The sequence below is a fragment of the Lacerta agilis genome, chromosome 1, assembly GCF_009819535.1.
Source record: "Lacerta agilis isolate rLacAgi1 chromosome 1, rLacAgi1.pri, whole genome shotgun sequence".
Lineage (NCBI taxonomy): Eukaryota > Metazoa > Chordata > Lepidosauria > Squamata > Lacertidae > Lacerta > Lacerta agilis.
Window position 1 is genome coordinate 40042032 of NC_046312.1, and position 16172 is coordinate 40058203.

General features: G+C 45.5%; 1 protein-coding gene across 1 annotated transcript in view; it reads right to left on the reverse strand.

Annotated features, from left to right (window-relative positions):
• The window catches only part of BMF (Bcl2 modifying factor), an 86526-nt gene extending 70667 nt beyond the window's left edge, over nt 1-15859 (reverse strand). Inside the window, exon 1 of the mRNA XM_033145062.1 lies at nt 15835-15859. The gene's annotated coding sequence lies outside the window, so the exon portion shown is untranslated. The remainder of the gene's footprint in view (nt 1-15834) is intronic.
• Between the last annotated feature and the right edge of the window lie 313 nt (nt 15860-16172).

Here is a 16172-nt window from a genome sequence, read left to right on the forward strand (position 1 = left end):
GCTGAGATGCATCAGTCCCTGGAAGGTTTGGGCCCACTGGGGGGGGGGGCTGCTCTGCACTGTGCACAGCAACACTTCCTCCCCTTCCTACTGTTAACCCTTTAACTCGAGAAGATTGGGGAAGCAAGGGATACAAAGAGCAGCTACCACTGCTCCTGATCATTCGCCTTCCTTTCCCTTTGGGATTCTCTACCTGCTTGCTCACCCTGCCTCTGTGCGCAGTCAAGAGTGGGCTCAGAAAGAAGTGCCCCAGAACAAATGCAATGGCAAGCCTCTGCTTGCTCACCCTTTCTTCCCCTCTGCGTAGTAAAGTAGCGAGGATATTTGGCTGGGGTGCCAATCCTCCATGCTGCAAGGGCAGAAATTAAGTGAGCAGAAATAACAGCTTAAGTGTTTTTGTTTTGTGAAGGCAGCACCACAGAGTCCAACTGTCCCTGCCATTCTGCCCTGAGAGTGTGTTCATGCTCTGCCCCTTTACCCCAATTGCTTCCCCTCTCTTAAAGGTTGGATAGAGTCAGCCCAAGATATTTTGGCACCTGAAGCAAAATCGCAAGGGGGGTGATCTACATCAGGAACAAGAGGGAATAAAGATCAACAGTGGGAATGGGATGGGAGGAGATTAGTAGTGCCTCTTATTCACTGAGAGGGCATTGTGGAGGCAGCATGGGCCAGATCTTCTGCCCCTGTGGATTCTGCCACCTTAGGCAGTCACTTCACCTCGCCTCATGGGCAGGTCGTTCCTGGGTAGGTCAGGTTGAGCTAACTAGAGGGGGCACCCAATAGTATGTTTCCCAAGGACCCCTGTAACTTGCCCCTTTGAATATTGCTGCCTGTCTCCAGCAGCCTGCATGGTTTGCTGAGACTTTCAAGCCACAATCTCAAATTCACCTAGAAGTGATTTCCACCGATGGAAATGAGTAAATATGCATAGAATTTTGCCGCCACATGGACTTTTAAAAGATGAAGAGGCGAGACTTTGTTTGCAGATGCTGTTCTATGGTTAAGAACTTCAACAATTCTAGCCTTGAGAATTCTAGTCATGTCGGAATACGTTTCACGGATCCGCCATGGATTCATATTTATTTGGTTATTTTATGAGTTTTTCGAGGTCTATTTTTGGTATAACTGCGCGCAAAAGCGAAAGCGAAAGCATGAATGAATAGTGTGGTTCACTTATGAGATTAATCCGCCTTTATTTTATAGTTCCGGTCATGTTCAAAGTTGTTAATGAGCGTTAAACTTGCTTCCCGCCTTTTTGGAGGGCAGCAACAGTGATTTTATTGGTTAAAGCATTAATGATGATGTCACGTTTGTTCCCTAATAAAAGGCAGAGGCACCCCCGCTTGGGCACGTTCACGTTCAGTTTGGGTTAGGCACGTCGTTCTTCTTATGTTCTTTTAGTTGGGTTTTAGTTGAAGTCAAGTTTAGTTTAAGGGACTAGGAGCGGGCTGGATGGGTTGGATGGGTTTTTCTTTAGTTAGAGTTAGATCGCGGAAGATCATTCGGTTTTAGTTTTAGATAGGTTCTTTTAGGTTAGCCTAGGGTTAGGCCCGCGGAAGATATTTCGGTTTTAGTTTATTTAGTTAGCCTCGCGGAAGATTGGGCGCGCAGGGACTTTAAGCTTAGGAGAACTTAGCTTAGGGGACGAGCCTATGCGGGTTCTGCCGAAGCCACTAAAGATACAACCGGTGTCTGTCTTCCTTTGGGGTTAAAGGGGGGAGTAAAGTAAAATTTTTAATTTCTTTAAACTGGTCCGTCTATTCAGAGTCAGGGTATATATTTTATTTCACGAGGCAACTTTTCACTAAGAAGGCAACTAGGAACTCACAAACTTTCGGAGTCGTCAATTGGCTTACTCAACATCCTTCAGACTGTGAGGCTTGGCCGGCGACCGTGCTCAAAAGCACGCGGAACGCTGGCCGCTTTCCCCGCAACTGGTACCTCGTGCATAACCAGTCCAAGGCCGTGCACGAGGAGCTCCAGCACCCAAACCCCGACAAGTGGTGCCCCGTGTGAGGCAAAGCGTAGTCGAAAATCGCTTCCACGAAGACTCCGGTTAAAGGCAACATATCGGAAGTGGCTCGGAAACAGACATTGAGAGGTGAGGTATAACGGCCCGGTTTATCCAGGATTTCGCTGCAGTAGCGCGAATCCACCGCTTGCCCAAAGTAGTGTAAATAGAAATTGCGCGCGTGTATTTTGCCCCAAGGGGTCCCCGGGTAGAGCGGCAAGGAGTTTAGTGTAAGCCTACGGGCAGGGCCGGTGTCTCCCGAAAAGCCTACGGGTGGGAGGGAAAGGTTTTCTGGCTAAAGCCTACGGGTGCCAGGGTTTTCGGTCAAAGCCTACGGGTAGGGCCGGTGTCTCCCGAAAAGCCTACGGGTGGGAGGAAAAGGTTTTCTGGCAAAAGCCTACGGGTGCCAGGTTTTTCGGTCAAAGCCTACGGGTAGGGCCGGTAGCCCCTAGTAGAAGCCCACGGGTGGGGGCGGAGGTTTTCTGGCTAAAGCCTACGGGTGCCAGGTTTTTCGGTTAAAGCCTACGGGTAGGACCGGTGTCCCCTAGTAGAAGCCTACGGGTGGGGGAGGAAAAGTTTTGGAAAAGTGTTAAAAAATGGGCTCCTCACTCTCAACTGCTCAAGTTAAATTTTGTGAAGATTTATTGTACCTTTTTAAAAGAAATGGTCACCCTGTCTCTGAATCAGAAGTAGAGCTTTTAGTTAAAACTATTGGGGAAGTTTGCCCTTGGGTCCCTAAGGAGGGAACGAAAGATTTAGCTTCATGGGAAAGGATCGGGTTAGAATTTATGGCCAACCCGAAAATCGGAATTCCTGTACAATTAGTATGGAGCAAAGTAAGAAACTGCTTTCAACAAATCGCTCCAAGAAATGTTTTGCTTAATGGAACAGTGAATTTGGGAAATACTGCTTTTAATAGTGCCCCTGTGCTGCCGCTTGCGGTTGTGCCATTTTCGGCCCCCTCGCAGCAGCCAGTTCAGGCCCCGTTGTCGTACACGCACTCGCCCTTGTCCAATTTGTCATTGCCAGATTCATTGCCGCCTGTGCCGGTGCAGCAGACGCCGTCGGCCTTTCAAGCCCCGCCGCGGACTGCCCCACCGCCAGTCGCTCAGCAGTCATCGCAGGCCTTTTACCAGCCAGCGATCTCAAGTCAGCAGCAGCCGCGGACCTCGCTCCAAGCAACGGTCCCGCTTCCTCCATCGCAAGCCGCGCTTTTGCCAGCGATCCAGCAGCAGCAGCAGCAAGCAGCCTTTTTGCCAGCAAACCCTGCTGCCCTGCAGGCCGCACTCAAGCCAGCAGCTCCAGTTTTGCAGCAAGCTGATTTCCAATCAACAGCAATCCAAGCTTCAATGCAAGCAGCACAACAGCAATTTACCAACCCTTCAGCACCTCCAATGCCAATGCAGATTCCAAGACAAGAGCAAAGCCAAACAATGATGATCCAGATGCCAGGACTTGCAGTACAGAGCCAACAACCTTATGCTCCAACTTCAAGTCAGCCATCTTGTCTTCATCCAACTTCAAGTCAGCCATCTTGTCTTCATAGTCAGCCATCTTCAAGGCATCCAGATGTCAAAGACTCTTTAGCACCATCTAGTGGCTCATCATTTGGAAAGCATCAAGAAGATTTAAACTCACTGATGCCACCTACAGATCCAACAGCAATGCAACCCATCTGCAGAACCCAAGCTTTGGAAGCAGCTTTGGGACAAATAGACTTTAGTGCTGATCCAATGCACATCTTTCCAGTGATTCGTGCCAATGGAGGACAACCTGCAAGATATCAAGCCATCCCTTTTGAAACACTACGTGAACTGCGAAAAGCCATACGCGAAAATGGACTTCAAGCTCCTTATACTAGAAGTTTACTTGAAGGACTGTCCACTAGTAGACTTCTGCCATCTGATTGGAAGTTGATTCTTCGCACCTTCCTGTCGCCTACAGATGCTCTTCTGTGCCTGCAAGAGTGGAAAGAAGTAGCAGCCAGACGTGCAACGCCACTCGCCACAGAAGATATGCTCACAGGATCAGGACATTACTCCAATCTCAATCAACAGCTAGCCATACCTGATGCTGCACTCGTCACCATAGCAGACATCGTGGTCAAAGCTTGGCGCAGATTACCCAATCGCACAGATGCTAGCTCAGTATCAGGGTTCGCTGCAGTTAGGCAAGGTCCAAAGGAGCCTTATGGGGACTTCGTGGATCGCCTGATTGTTGCAGTGGAGCGCCAAATAGAAGATCGTCATGCCAGAAACATTCTGATAAAACAACTCGCCTTTGAAAATGCCAATGATGACTGCAAGAATGCCCTAACAGCAGTTGCAGCTCGCCCAGATGCCACATTGACTGAGATGCTACGCGTCTGCCAGAATGTTGGTACCCACTCCTACAAAGCACAACTCTTGGCAGCTGCGGTACAGATGCCACGTCAAGACAGCTCTACGCCAGTCAAGAAGTGCTATGGGTGTGGAGGCGATGGGCATTTCCGGTCGCAGTGCACAACAACGCCAAGGCCTTCCGCCAAGCCGCCAGAGAGATGTCCCATCTGTCAAAAAGGATTTCATTGGGCAAATGATTGTCGTTTGAATCCACAAAATACATCACCTACCTCATCTCCAGTTCAGGGAAACGGTTCTGCGGGCCGCGCCCCGGCCCCGGTATCAAAAGGCTTGGAAATTGCCAGACTCTATTTACTTACTTCCACACCTACAGCTCCTGTAGACTCTTTGCCTCCTCAGGCAGCAATGGCGCTAATCAAGATTACAGAAGAACGCCCTCATCTCGTCTTAGAAATGGGTGGACGAAAGATCAAGGGTCTTCTTGATACAGGCGCAGATGTCACAGTTATCGCCAGAAAGGATTGGCCTGACCAGTGGGCAACGACTGTCACCCAGGAAGTCTTCGGAGTCGGAGGTTTCGAACCCGCCCACCAGAGCGTGCATCCGATTACCTTCCAGTCAGACTCAGGCTCCATGGTGCAGCTCCGTCCACTTGTTATGGATGTGCCTATCACCCTTTGGGGTAGAGACTTATTGTCTAAAGCAAGAACTGTTGTTCATACACATTTTTGATGTGGGCCTTTGCATCAGCGCCAGTACATGCTCTTCCACTCACGTGGAAGGAAGGACCCCCTGTATGGGTCGACCAATGGGCGCTGACGTCAGAAAAGCTCGCTGCAGCAGAGGCCCTAATCAAAGAGCTACTACACCAGGATCGTGTGCAACCCTCTAATAGCCCTTGGAACACTCCAATCTTCGTCATCAAGAAGAAAAGTGGAAAATGGCGTTTACTTCAAGACCTGAGAAAGATCAACGAGAGAATTGTTCCAATGGGTCCCCTTCAATGTGGACTTCCTAACCCTAACCTCATTCCTAGAAACCATCAGCTTGCAATCATCGACCTCAAAGATTGTTTCTTTACTATCCCACTGGCACTTGCAGATCAAGAAAAGTTCGCTTTCACTCTACCTGTGTTTAATAACACCAGACCAGCTTCCAGATACTCTTGGAAGGTACTCCCTCAAGGAATGGTGAATTCACCGACTCTCTGCCAGAACTTTGTGGATAAAGCATTACAGCCTTTCAGAGCACAATATCCAGCCTTAGAAGTTTGTCATTACATGGATGACATCTTGATTCATGGAGAAAAGGTCTCAGAGCATCATATTGAGCATCTTACGCGCATCCTGAATTCTTTTGGGCTTTGTATCGCCCCAGAAAAGGTACAGCGCACTGCTCCATTTCATTACTTGGGTCACAAACTGCTTCAAGATACAGCCCTGCCAGAGATGCCGAGCATAGTCATCCCAGAATCCTTTACCTTGACACAACTGCAGCATCTCTTGGGACAGATAAACTGGGCTCGAAAGTCTCTAGCAGTTCCAACCTCTGAACTCTCACCATTGTTTTCTGCTCTTAAGGGACATACATCTCCTTCGGATGTTATTCCGTGCACCTCTGAGATGCGTCTTGCTTTACAAGGAGTAAACACAAAGTTGCACCAAATAGCTGTAGATCGTGTGCCAACAGCTAACTGCACTCTTTCATGTGCCATCTTCACTACACCAAGATTGCCTACCGCAGCCTTATACGTTCCGGATACTTCCTCGAAAGTGGCAATCGTGGAGTGGATTCATCTTTCACACACGCCTCAAAGGAATGTGTACCCCAGTATGGACGCTGTTGCTGATCTCCTTGTTAAGTGCAGAGGCCGTGCAATTCGCCTGAGTGGAAATGATCTGCTTTCCATCTACCTTCCTTTCTCTCAAGAACAAGTGCTAACTTTGATTCAGTTTTCAGATAGTTTCCAGATTGCTATTGCTGATTTTGTCGGTTCATTCTTGTATAATCCTCCTAAGGACAAAAGATTCACTTTGTTGCAACAAGTAAACTATCACCTTTCATCCATGTTGGTGCTTCAGCCTATTCCCACTGCAAAAACTCTGTTCACAGATGGCTCCTCTTCCTATGGTGTCCTTGCATGGCGGGAGGATGGACAATGGAAGACTGTGTTTACAGAGAAACAACTTTCAGCACAAAGATCGGAACTGGCAGCAGTGATTCTTGCTTTTCAGACTTTCACTGCAGAAGCATTCAACCTCGTTGTAGATTCTCAGTATGTATATAGACTGTTATCATCGCTTCCAGTTGCTTATCTGTCTCCGTCCATGGACGAAAATCTCTTTAATTTGTTCGCGCAGCTTCAAGAACTATTACAGAGACGTTCATTTCCCTTTTTTGCTGCACACTTGCGCTCTCATTCTAACCTCCCAGGATTCCTGGTGGAAGGAAATGCAGTAGCAGACGCCGCCCTCAGGACTCTAGCTTTCTCCTTGTTCGACAATCCTGTGACAAGCCATGAAACTTTCCACCAATCAGCAAAGGTTCTACACAAGACCTTCAACATTCCAATGTCACAAGCAAGGGACATTATTTCATGCTGCCCTTCGTGCTCCAAGTCTCCTATCTGCTTGCCATTTGATGCTGTAAATCCTCGAGGCACGGAGGCGAATCAGCTGTGGCAGATGGATGTGACACATGTCCCAGCCCTTGCTCCAATGTCTAAGTTGCATGTCACAGTGGACACCTTTTCAGGTTTCATTTGGGCTACAGCACTGAAGGGAGAAACTACGAGGCACGTCATACAGCACTGCATGAGAACCTTTTCAGTTATGGGAAAACCTCAAGCCATTAAAACAGATAATGGTCCGGCCTATGCTTCTCAGGCCTTTAATGACTTTTGTGTGCAATGGAATATTTCCCTATCCCACGGGATTCCGTTTAATTCGACAGGCCAAGCTCTCATTGAAAGGACACACCTCACTTTCAAAACTCTGCTCCATAAACAGACTGCAGGACGTCACCTTCCAGCCTCGGAGATCCCTTTGGCAGTTGCAAAGGTGCTGTTCACCTTAAATTTTCTTCTCTTTCCACATAACAAGCCTCATTCCCCGGTGGATCTCCACTTCAAAAAAGAGGAACAGCTTCCTCGACCTTTGGTCTCTTATCGCCTCTTGCCTGACATCGAATGGCGAGGACCAGTTCCACTCATCACTTGGGGTCGTGGGTATGCTGCAGTTGCCCTTGAAGAAAAGGCTGTTTGGGTGCCTGCCAGGTGTGTGCGCCCTTGGAGAGCTAAGGAACCAAGTTGAGAATATCCACCTCGTTGTTTGACTGCACCAGTTTCCAGTGTCAAATGCAGCGTTCTGGGCAGTTTGCCTTACCCTCCTACTGCCTAGACCTTTTGTTTGCCCCTGGGCAGCCCTCTGATTCCTGGCTGCCTGGATTTGTTCCAGTTACTCTCTTACCTGCATTCACTAGCAGATCACCTTGATTTGCTTGCTTAACCTTCTTTCTTCTACAGGTATCGTTGTTTCTTCAGAACTCGATGTTTCAGTACTTTCCTGAGCTCCATGAACTTTTCCTGAGTTCCAGGACTATTTCTTCTACATAGTCATGTGTAGTCGGAGAAGAAGACGACCGGCAACTCATTCATCGTCTTCATCCTCCTCTCCAACACCATTTTGCAGTTCTAAACCTGTCTTGTACTTTATATTGTACTTGTAAAAATTGCATATTTACCGTTGTATGCTTCTTGAAATATCCGCCTCGCATATTACATGTGTTTTCCATATAGCTTGGTAATTAATGATATGGATGTTTATATATATGAAACTTTTCTGAAATGGTTTCCATTTAGAGCGTCACAATTTTGATGATATGGAAATGTTTATGTAAGGTCAAAGCATCGTCTTTGTGCAGTTCTAGTCATAGACATATTCATGCATATATGTTTTATTTCAATAATCCTAAATCTCCACGTTGTGCTTGCAAAAGTTGTAGTTCAAAATGTGGTAACACTTATATACCTTATTTGAAATATTTTCCTTGGTCAAAGAATTGGTCATTCTCAGATTTGTTCAGGATATATATGTCAAGTCTGGTGGCGTCCTACCCTCTTGGTACCCCTATTTTCTTTTTTAAAAAAATCCCCCTCTATATGCTACCTTTTGGCAGTAAACCAGGTTCCCAGCTTTTCCCTTCATTCTGTTTCCTGCTGTTGATGGGAGACCCTTATGTAGCTGGTTTAAATCCCATCTTGTTTCGCTGGAAACCCTTGCGTAGATGGCTTAAATCCTTCCTCATGGTTGGGAGACCTTTACTTAGGTGGTTTAAATCCCAACTCACGGCTGGACAGCCATTACATAGGTGGCTTAAATCCCCTCTCTGGAATCGGACCCTAGTTCCCCGTTACCTGTGGTCGCTGTGGTAAGTCCAGAATCTAAAGTTCCCTCGATTCTGTAGCCTCAGAGCCACAACCCTTTTCTGTTACCTTATCCATTTTTCTTCAGTTTTCCAAATAAAAATTAAAAAAAAATGGGGGAGGGGTCTGGGTAGGCTATGTAGCCCCAGCTCTAGTTATACTTTAATTTTGGGTCCCGGATCGGGACCTCTCTTATGTTTGGGCAGTCGTTATCCGTTATTTTTAATTTTGGACCTGTATCAGGTCCTCTCTTGTGTTTGGGGAGTAATTTGTTGTTTTACGCTGCACGCGAAAGTATACATGCTTATGAGGTGATTTGTTGTGTTACACTACATATTGAAGTATTTATATATGCCTAAGAGGTTTACAGTGTATCGGATCGATCACTTTTTATGTTCGGCTAGTGGTTTGTTATTTTCATGACTTTATTGCTACATTATTGTACAAGTATTTCCTCCTATGAAAAGATGATTATGGACAAAGTCGGTAGTGTTTATATCTAAGTCTATATCATAACAAATGGTAATGTTTATGTCAGGATAAATGCTTTTGATATCTTTAACCTTCTTTTTTTATATAACTAAAACAAAAATAATTTAATTTAAAACAAAAAAAGAAAGATGATATGTCGGAATACGTTTCACGGATCCGCCATGGATTCATATTTATTTGGTTATTTTATGAGTTTTTCGAGGTCTATTTTTGGTATAACTGCGCGCAAAAGCGAAAGTGAAAGCATGAATGAATAGTGTGGTTCACTTATGAGATTAATCCGCCTTTATTTTATAGTTCCGGTCATGTTCAAAGTTGTTAATGAGCGTTAAACTTGCTTCCCGCCTTTTTGGAGGGCAGCAACAGTGATTTTATTGGTTAAAGCATTAATGATGATGTCACGTTTGTTCCCTAATAAAAGGCAGAGGCACCCCCGCTTGGGCACGTTCACGTTCAGTTTGGGTTAGGCACGTCGTTCTTCTTATGTTCTTTTAGTTGGGTTTTAGTTGAAGTCAAGTTTAGTTTAAGGGACTAGGAGCGGGCTGGATGGGTTGGATGGGTTTTTCTTTAGTTAGAGTTAGATCGCGGAAGATCATTCGGTTTTAGTTTTAGATAGGTTCTTTTAGGTTAGCCTAGGGTTAGGCCCGCGGAAGATATTTCGGTTTTAGTTTATTTAGTTAGCCTCGCGGAAGATTGGGCGCGCAGGGACTTTAAGCTTAGGAGAACTTAGCTTAGGGGACGAGCCTATGCGGGTTCTGCCGAAGCCACTAAAGATACAACCGGTGTCTGTCTTCCTTTGGGGTTAAAGGGGGGAGTAAAGTAAAATTTTTAATTTCTTTAAACTGGTCCGTCTATTCAGAGTCAGGGTATATATTTTATTTCACGAGGCAACTTTTCACTAAGAAGGCAACTAGGAACTCACAAACTTTCGGAGTCGTCAATTGGCTTACTCAACATCCTTCAGACTGTGAGGCTTGGCCGGCGACCGTGCTCAAAAGCACGCGGAACGCTGGCCGCTTTCCCCGCAACTGGTACCTCGTGCATAACCAGTCCAAGGCCGTGCACGAGGAGCTCCAGCACCCAAACCCCGACATAGTCATCAATACCCAGAGGAGAAATTAAACTCATATCCCAGTATAATGGTTCCTTTTTACGAAACATGGTACCAAGTACAAACATAATACAGCATTTTAAGGGTTCCTGATTTAACAGGCAAGGCCATCTTCTCCCAGTCATGCCCTCCTGTCACTCACCTGACATCACATGATACCAGGTGTGGGGCAGGTAAAGCCACAACTGCAAATGAACCATCAGGAGCCTTAAGGGTGTGCTCTCAATTGTTCCTTTGCAAATGTGGTGTGCATTTGTTGCCATTTAAATTCGGTACCAAAGGCAAGCTGCACAGCTAGGGTCAGATCCACTCAGCAGCTCCTGATATTAGCGACCCAGTAGATCCAATGTCTGCTGGATGCAACACGGCTTGTTTTCAGTGTCAAATTTAAACAGCGCCAAAGGCAAGCTTTTGCTCCCAATTTTTCCTTTGCAAACCTGGGTTGCATTCTGTGCTGTTTAAATCTGGCACTGGATGCAAGCTGCGCTGCTTTTGGCCTAGGTTGGATCCACAAGGAAGCTTCACTCAGAGTAGATCCAATTTGGCAGCGTGGCTTGTATTTGGTGCTAATTTAAACCGGACCAAATGCAAGCCACAGTTTGCAAGCTTTGCAAACCATGCTGCTTTCGGACTATGTCAGATTCACAATCAGGAGCTCCCAAGTGGATCCGACCTGGTAGAGTGGCTGGCATTCAGCATCCCATTTAAACAGTGGTGCATGCAAGCCACACTTTTAAAAGAACAATCGGGAGCAATTTTATGTCGCTATTTTATTTTAAAAACATACAGCCCACCTTTTAAAAATGCAGCTTAAAACAACAAGACAAAGCTTACATACGCATCAATGGATAGAAAATAAGCATGGAGCAGCAATTACAAAATGGAACAGGATTGAGTCATGACTTAAATAACAATAATCACAGAACAATAATCATAAAAGGGCCAGCATTAATATAACAACATGCTAAGAAGTACTACTCAGCAAAACACCACCTTAAACAGTCATAGCTTGGCAAAATATCTAAAGGACTATAGCACACCAGGGCCTAAGAGATCTCACTTGAAAAGGCACTCCACAAAGTGGGTGCAACCACTGAGAAGGCCCTGCTTCTGGTAATTTTAGAACCAACTCCAAAACTGGGAAGGGAAAGGAGGTGTACAGAGCCTTCAGAGAATAGAATAAAAATAATGGTAGGCTAGTGTAGCATTGGTAAGCCAAAGAGATAACCTTGCTGGCATTTACAATTTGGTAACAATGTGGGAAGGCAGCCTCACTCGTTTTTGCCAGTCGGCATTGCTGAGAATAGGCTAAGATATTGTTACAGTGGTACCTTCGTTCTCAAACGCCTTGGTACTCAAACAACTTGGAACCCAAACACTGCAAACCCAGAAGGAAGTGTTCTGGTTTGTGAACTTTTTTCCAGAAGCTGAACATGCTCCATTTTGAGCGTTATGCTCCCGATTTGAGTGCCACGCTTCCATTTTGAGTGTTAGGCTTCTGATTTGAGTGTCACACTTCTGTTTTGAGTGTTACACTGAGGTCTGTCTGTTTTTGCTATTTACTTTGCGTTTTTGTTTTTGAGGCTTTTTTGGTTTGTTTTTGTGACTGTGTGTAGCCCAGTTCAGCTACTGATTGATTGATTGATTGTGTGACTGCAGTACATTGATTTTTGCTTTCATTTTATGGATCAATGGTCTTGTTAGATAGTAAAATTCATGTTAAATTGCTGTTTAAGGGTTGTTTTTAAAAGTTGGGAACAGATTGATCCATTTTGCATTACTTTCTATGGGAAAGCACGCCTTGGTTTTGGAACGCTTTGGTTTTGGAATGGACTTCCGGAACGGATTAAGTTTGAGAACCAAGGTTTGACATGCTTTAAGAAAGAGCTGGATGAGCACTCCTGCAGCAGAGTGTAATGTAAAGTGGAGTGCCCCTCTTCTAAGGTATGAAGTCACAAAGGCACATTTTAAACAAAAGTGACTGTATGAATGGGAGTGGCGGGGAGGGGGACAGTTGCTGTTGTATCACTTATCTTTGTGTGGCATTGCAAGCAATTCTGGGCTACAGCTCCTCAGGTTAATAACTGCTTCATGGGCACTCTGAGAATATTGCTGTTGCGCGTGACCATTTATGTTGCAGTGTGTAAAAAAGTTGCTGTGATACTCATGCAATTACTTTCCACAAAACAAGAATCCCATCTCCCTGGGAGAAGAATTGCATTTTCCCCAAAGGCAAAATATAATACAGCCAATAGTGAGGGGAAATGTGATAGCCATGTGGCTGATATCCCCACAATACAGAGAGCGGATGTCTGGACTGTGTGCAACAGAGCAGTAGTGGCTGCACATTTACTACAGAAAAACTAATACTGTACTATAGTTGGGAAATGCCCTATGAAACACACTATTTTTCTCTGAAACTACCAGTAGGGGGCAACATCACCAACACAAAACAAATGTACAATGGCTGGGAAAATGCACTATACTGTATGTGCTTTAGCACTTAAATAAGACACACAAAGTTCATTTACAATTATATTAGCTTATGAGGCAGATTAGAGATCCCGGCTATCGAAATCAGGACTGATGTGCAAAGGATGTTGTTTGTGCTTCCAAGATACCACCACTGCATTTCCAGCTAATTGTGCCAGCATTTTAAAACCACTCTAGTTCCCCTTTTTATAATGTGTTTTACTGGCATTGGCCACAAAAACATAATTTCTGCTTCATAAGCATATTTTCAGTTTGGATTGCTGCCTAAAACCATTGTTCCATTTCTAAAGAAACAGGCAGTTCTTCAGCCCTGTAATGATATTATTTTGCAGGTGATTTCAGGTAGCTTTGCCATTAAAACAATTCCATTTTCTGAAGAATCCCAAGGCGCATTAAGTGGGTGGGCATTCTCATTTATTCTTAATGAGAGAAACAATCATCCTTAAATCAGAGCACCTGGATCTCCACCAGCCGGTTCCAGCCTTGTACACATAATAAAAGTTTTTGCGTTCAAGGTCTAGGGCCTAGGCGAAGGATGGTAGAAAGCCTCTTGGCAAAAAAAGAGCAATGTGCAGAAGTGGGTGGGCAGGTAGAAGCCACATGCCAAGGCAAAACCAGGCAGCAGGTAGAACCAGGGGCAGCATCCACACATAGACCCTTCCCTGCCCCACTCATGCATACCCAGACATAAACACAGGCATACAACCTCCCCACTCTCTCACAAACGCCTCTGTTCCCTAGGCATCAGGACTGCAGGTTCCAACCTATTCTAGTTCCCAGCAATCCCAATGCAGCTAAAATTATTGTTCCTATGCAGCTAGCCATCGGCAGTCTGGGGCCAGAGATCGTGGCTGTGTCAGGAGTGAAGGGGTGGGGCAGGTTAAAATCTACTTTCCCCATGCACTGATACAGCTAGTATTACTGATCATCTGCTGCTTAGCTGCAAGGAGCACAGCAGTCTTTTTCCTGCCACACGGTTGATGGATGATCAGAGGGGTAAAGGGGCAGGGGATTGGAAGATTGCTTTGGGAGCTGCATGTTCTCCTGGCTCCCACTTGCAGGAACATTCCTTGGACTCTCAGCTCGATTATTACCCAACCAAAAATCACTACAGTGCCTAAACTTCGATCAGGTTACAGGTGATGCGGCTCAGTGGTTGAAAGCAGAGATCTAAGATGCATGGATAGGCACGATGTGAGATGTTGTCCCAACACCTGACATGCCCCCTTTGCCCTCCTTTGGAAGAGTAGAGCAAGCAAAATCATCTGTGTGCTCTGCATCCCAAACAACATGACTGGGCAAGCAAGGCAGCTCTTCTGAGTCTGTTGTCAGCAGTGCATCTTTGGAGGCAGAGGGTGGGGTCTGCCCAACTAGTTCATTATCTGACCCAGGTGCCTACCCAGTTGCTGGGGAGATTACACTAGCAGGAGGCAGGGTGGGCACTGCTTAAGATGTCTCTCCTGCCTCTGCTGGGATGTCTGGAACTGCTGGGGCAGGGATATCATCTGCCAGATTACTCGGCTACTCCCCGGCATCCAGCTCAACACTTTCCAATTCCTCCTGCTGCTCTGAACAGTTCTTCCTGCCAATAAGTCTCCACTGGGCTTGTGATGCATGTGGTCTGTGAGCCACAAATTGCCCATGTGTAGTCTAGGCCACCCCTGTGCAAAAAGGCTACTGCTACCACAATGTCTAGGGCTGCAGAGACGCAGGTTCAAACCCTCACTCAGCTGTGGAGCTCACTGGGTGACTAGGGGATGCTCCCCTGCCCTTAGACTAACCATAGGGAGCATGGGATATGCAATGGCCACAGCTGAGAGATGGGGGGAGGAAATCTAGGTGTAAGGTGGGTTGCTAAATCATTTTGTTGGGTTTTTGGAAGCTATCATTACTGTTGTAGATGGTGCTTTTGCATGCTCTTATTTCAGTATCTATGCAGAGCATTGCCCTGATTTTTCTTAAATTACGTTTCCCATAAATTGTTGCTGAATTTTCAGTATGATGAAAAGAATTCCATGGTAGGGCTATACTGTTACTGGGCCAATGAAATGTTTTCTTATGGGCCAACCTGAATATATTTGTTAGTTGATACTGATAGGACCCTTTAATCACACAAATCTAAATTTCCTGGGAGACCCTTGAATCTCTCAGACAAAACGCTGACAGTTTGGAGGGGATCATAATTGCCGAGGTGATTTGAAAGGAGTTTGCGTGCTGCCAGATTCCAAGAATGGAAAGGGCACAGAATCGAGAAACTGTCTTCGGTACAGAAATAACTTCAATGTGACAAAGACAAATGAGAGCAGAAGCAGCAAAGCAGGAAGTGCTGGGACTGCACAATCATTCGGGCCTACTAAAGTTATTCAGGCCTAACTGCTAACAGTTGAGTCACTCTGACATGTGACTCATTCTCCTTATAAGTACAGTGGTGCCCCGCTAGACGAAAATAATTCGTTCTACGAGTTTTTTCGTAGAGCGAATTTTTCATCTAGCGAAGCGGCAATGGAGCGCGGAGGTTTTCGAGCTAAAAAAATAATAATTTTTTTTCGTCTTGCGAAGCAGCCCCATTGACTTTTTTGTCTTGAGGGGCAGCTTCCGCTAGACGAATGCTGTTCGTCTAGCAAGGCATTCGTCTAGCGGGGCACCACTGTAGCAGCCATTTTCTCTCTGTTCTCAGTAAGATTTCAGTCAGTCAGTCTGCCTCACTTGTGAGCAGAGTCAGTATGTAATCTCAGTCAAACTGTTTGGAAGCATGTTGTTTATGAAGAAGTTTACTTTAACTTAGTAAAGCTCTTATTCTTTCACTGAAAAATTCTGCATTATTAATTTATGCTGCACGACAATAACTAGTTACACTGTTGCTCTTAAGACAAAAGCAAGTCCTGAACTCAGTAGGAGAGCAAACATTTTAGTGCCGCTACATGCTTATTATGGATATTAGTTGCAGGTCTGAGTTACTTACCATATATGAAAGACCATCTGCTGAAGAAAACCAGGTCACAGCAACATGGTAGTCAGGAAGTTCCCCTTTTCAGTTTCCTGCTCTTATGCACTGTGAAGTACTTCTGGGATAGAGGCATGTCCAGACTTGCCGTCCACCCTCTGATGCTCTGAACTACACTGGAAGCCTTAAATGCTATGTGCTCTCAAGGCTGCAAACCTAAAATCCATTTACAGGTAGGTAGCCGTGTTGGTCTGCCATAGTCAAAACAAAATAAAAAATAAAAAAATCATTCCAGTAGCACCTTAGACACCAACTAAGTTTGTTCTTGGTATGAGCTTTCGTGTGCATGCACACTT